The sequence below is a fragment of the Rattus rattus genome, chromosome 3 (genome assembly GCF_011064425.1).
Source record: "Rattus rattus isolate New Zealand chromosome 3, Rrattus_CSIRO_v1, whole genome shotgun sequence".
Classification (NCBI taxonomy): Eukaryota; Metazoa; Chordata; class Mammalia; order Rodentia; family Muridae; genus Rattus; species Rattus rattus.
Window position 1 is genome coordinate 42,749,803 of NC_046156.1, and position 4,375 is coordinate 42,754,177.

Sequence of the window (4,375 nt, forward strand, 5' to 3'; positions counted from 1 at the left end):
GATCAGATCTAAGAAGTTCCTCAGTTGAGGCTCTCCTCTCAGAGACTCTCAGGCTATGTCGAGTTGACTGTTAAAGTTAACCAGAACATGTGCTTCCAAAACTTGACGTACATTTTAAAGAATTTGGCTTGTGCAATATGATAATGAAATATTAGCAATAGGAATTACAAAGTAGCCACTTGTGAAGTATGTATTACTCTCCATGACCACGTTTTTTTTTAATTCTCACTCCTTTTATTTCTTTTGAACAGGGTCTCACTACATAGCCATAACTGGCCTCAAACTCACAGAGACCTCCCTGTCTCTGCCTCCTGAGTGCTAGGATTAAAGGTGTGTGCCACCAGGCCTGGTCTTCATTTAATCTTGACAACAAAACTGTATGAGAGACTGGTTATCCCTGGCATTTCACATTTGAAGAAACAGACTAGTTGACACACAAGCAGTTTTCCCAAGTTCGTCCATTGCTAAGTAAAAGCATCGAAAGAGAACCTGTATCTGATTCCAAAACCACCTCCATTTACTAATTTCCTCATAAAGAGGTCCAAGATTTTGATACGGGATTTGGGTGTCATTAAAAAAAATCCATAAAGATAAACATTCTTATCATGTATGTGTATGTATGTATGCATGGGTGTACATAGTACATATGCAAATGTATTAAGCAAAGGCATACTTAGAAGGCCACATGCCTTACATAACAAGTTGCACTAATAACCCTGTATGTAACAACTTGGTAATGCTTCATCCCCGGTGGTCTTCATAGCCTGGAAAGATTAGCTTGTCTATGAAGATCTCAGAAAGCAAGGGTTGGGGCCTTAACGTCCCCTTTGCCTCCCCCACTGTCACTCCTGACTCATTCTCATCTTTAACTGTGATTTATACAAACCTTAAACTTTCGAACCGTCCAGCTGCTAGGTTGAGCCTGACCCTTCCTCTGCCCTGCCTCTAACTTGAATGACCTTTCTGATTTCTTCAGTGTTCACTGTCTTCCATTTGCCTCTGTCTTCTTCAATAAAATGAGTTCACTGTCTCATCTCTCTTTGCCTGCAGCACACAACATGTTGTCTCAAAGTCAAAAGATTTTTTATTTTGATTGTTTATGAAGTATGTCATGTGTGGACGGAAGAAAGAAGTGGTTGGAATTCAGAGTGGCCAACTTCTGCTGAGTAGTGCCATCCCTCACATTCTTGTATTGAGTTTCCAAATTGCACACATGTGGGTTGAAAAACTTCTTAGGGAATACAGTTATTTAAATAATCCCCAAGTCCACTTTAGAGGAGTGAATAGAGTCATAGAATCAACAACTTGATCGTGGGGAAACAGCTCCCCCATCATCTACCCCAGTTGCTCTGTTGATTTATTGGCTCTATATAATGCAAGGATGTTGTTTTCGCCAAGCCATCAACAAATGTAATTCAAGCTACAGGAAAAATAAAAAGGGAATGTAAGATTGTTTTTAAGCAGTAGAAAGGACTCCACTTAACAATTTTTTGCAAATCTAGGGCCAAAACTTCCAACTATTCAAACATTAAAAAATATAATCAGTTACTCTTCAAACGGAAACCATGACTTCTAGAGATAAAAGAGAAGAAATAACTTTTCAAGACCCAAAACAAAAAGACTGAAGAGATTGTTTGACCATTAAGATCAACGGTTGCCCTTGAGGTTCAATCCTTGGAACCACCTGTAACTCCAATGCTCTCTTCATGAGACTCTGCCCACACCAAGCACATACATACATGCAGGCAAACATTCATTCACATAAAAAGTTCTTAAATCTTTTCACAGTAAAAGACCAATAATTTAATTGATTTATTATTATTTATTTACATGTACATTGGTGTTTTGTTTGCATGTATGTCTGTGTGAAAGTGTCACATCTCCTGAAACTAGTTACAGACAGTTGTGAGCTGCCATGTGGGTGCTGGGAATTGAACCTGGGTCCTCTGGAAGAGCAGCCAGTAATCCACTGAGCCATCGCTCTATCCCGAGACTAAAATTTTCTATTAAAAAAAACTAAGTTGACACAGAAGCAATTTAGGTAGTTAAGTTTTAAATTTTAGTCTAATTCAATTTATTAACTCTAACATTTTCATTAATTTGACGGTCTTTGTAGTTACTCAGCCAGAAACAAAACAGACAAGTTGTTCATGGAGAGGAGCACTGAAGTATATAACTCATTGAACAGGATGAACGTTACCAACCAATGGTGTTCTGTCTGGAGCTCCCTCAATGACAAAATGTAGGAGGAACAGAGACGGCAGGGACAGTTTAATATGTGTGATCGCACATGTGACAGACACAATTCAAACTACATCTTATTTCAGAAACTTTTTTTTTACTTCAAACATTTTAAATGTCACACTGGATTGACTGGCGAAAAATGAAAGTCTCAAGTAAAGGTATCATAGTGCACCAGCATTTTGGAAAACACCCAAGCCCGAAAACAATACTGAGGGTTGGGCAGCTTCCTTCCCTGCTAACATAGGAAGGAAAGTGAATCAGGCCAACGGTCCTCACTGAATGCTCCCGCTCAAAACAAATACAGTTAGACTTGGGCCAGGATGGTCCTTTTCATCTTCCTCTTCTCTGTACACTGGACAAGGATCTGGTGTATGAGTGGTAAATTCATGGAAGCTCTCAAACAGGCTAAATATTAACACCACATTTACAAGGACAGGGGAAGAGAAATAAATAAGGAACCATTTTCCCTTGGGTTGGAGGTTTATGGGGGAAGTTTCTTTATAAGTTTTGCTTGTTAATGTTTTTTTTTAATCTGTGGCTATTTATAGTAGGGGGAAAACAGCTGCACCTTTTATCTCAACACAGTCAAACAATTGGTTTCATTAAATATCCTTTTCCACCAGTTGTTTGACCTCTAGGAAACCTAGTCTGAAGTTATTAATAATGTTCAAAGAGAAAGCAGGTCGCTTAGGCACACGCAGTATTCCAATATTGCAGTCCTTTTTAGTATATTAGTGTGCCTTCGGAATACCTCCTTTACTGAATAGTTAATCTGAATAAATGTCTAAGAGAGACGATTGTGGGCTGCGTCCAACCTTAAAAAAGGTTGATCCACAAATCATCAAAATGATGAAATTTGCATGTCATGCATAATGTATTATTTTAGGTGTATGATATGTGTTGTTCAGCCTCATGGTATGGCATCTCACTATGGCTTTGTAAATAATAGAGGTGGGATGGAATCAAATACTGAGATGGAGCTTTGGGACCAGATGCTCCCAGATTTGAAAACACATTCCATAGTTCACCCTCTCTATGACCTGTTTGTACTTTAATCTTTTTGAGTGTTAACTTCCCAGGCCATAGAAATTTTAATACACAACAAGATGGCTGCAATTAACAATGATACATGCTGCAAAATAACTAGAAGAAAATATTTCTCATCTTCTTGATTCAAAGAAATAGTAAATGGTTGAGGTAATGACCAGGCTAATGACCCTGATTTGTTTTGGGTTTTTTATGCAATATATACAGAAACAAACATCATACTGTACCCTACACAAGCACAACTAGAATGTGTCTGTTAAAGTAGAGGATTATAAACTCCTAGTCTACTCAGTTGGCCTAGAAAGCATTTGATACATACTGAAAATCCAATGAGTCGGATGACCCATCGTTTGATAATGAATGGGCGTCCATTAACTACTAAATCTTACCTGAGCATTTAGAACGCAAACAAAAAGTCTTTATTATGTGGAGGCTATATTCTAGATAAAGAAGCTAGGTAACAATAAATACACATTTTATGATGTCGAAAATGCTGTACATAAAGGCTGTAATAAAAACATAAAATGAAATGAGGTGTTGGGGCTGGTGGTGGCAGTAAGATCTCAAGTGTTATATTGCGTGATCAAGGTAGGGCTGTTTGAGAAAAGATCATCAAGGAAGGTGCATGGTTAAAAGTAAAAGAATAAATCACAGAATCAGGTGGGAGCGTGAACTTCACAGATAATAGTCTGAAGCCTAGGGCAGAAGTCTAAGCTGGAGGTCTGAGTAAACTTAAGCATCTTGGCATCTAACTGTCACAAACTCTGTAAGATAAATAGAGAACACACACACACACACACACACACACACACACACACAGAGGAATTGGCAAAAGAGGCCAAAGGTCACCAGTGAAAGTGGGAGAAGAGAGAGCACGATGTTGGGTGGCCAGGAGGAATAAGAAAGAGAGGAAGGTTGGACTCTGCACAGTGCTGTGGACACTTCAGTAAGAAGGGAGTCTATACCGTGGATCATACCAAAGTTTGTTTACCCTCGAAACCTTAAAGGTCACATTACCTAGCAAAGAAATAAATAGACTGTGTGCCCTGGAGTAAAAATACAACAGGATCAGAGCTCTCTTGTT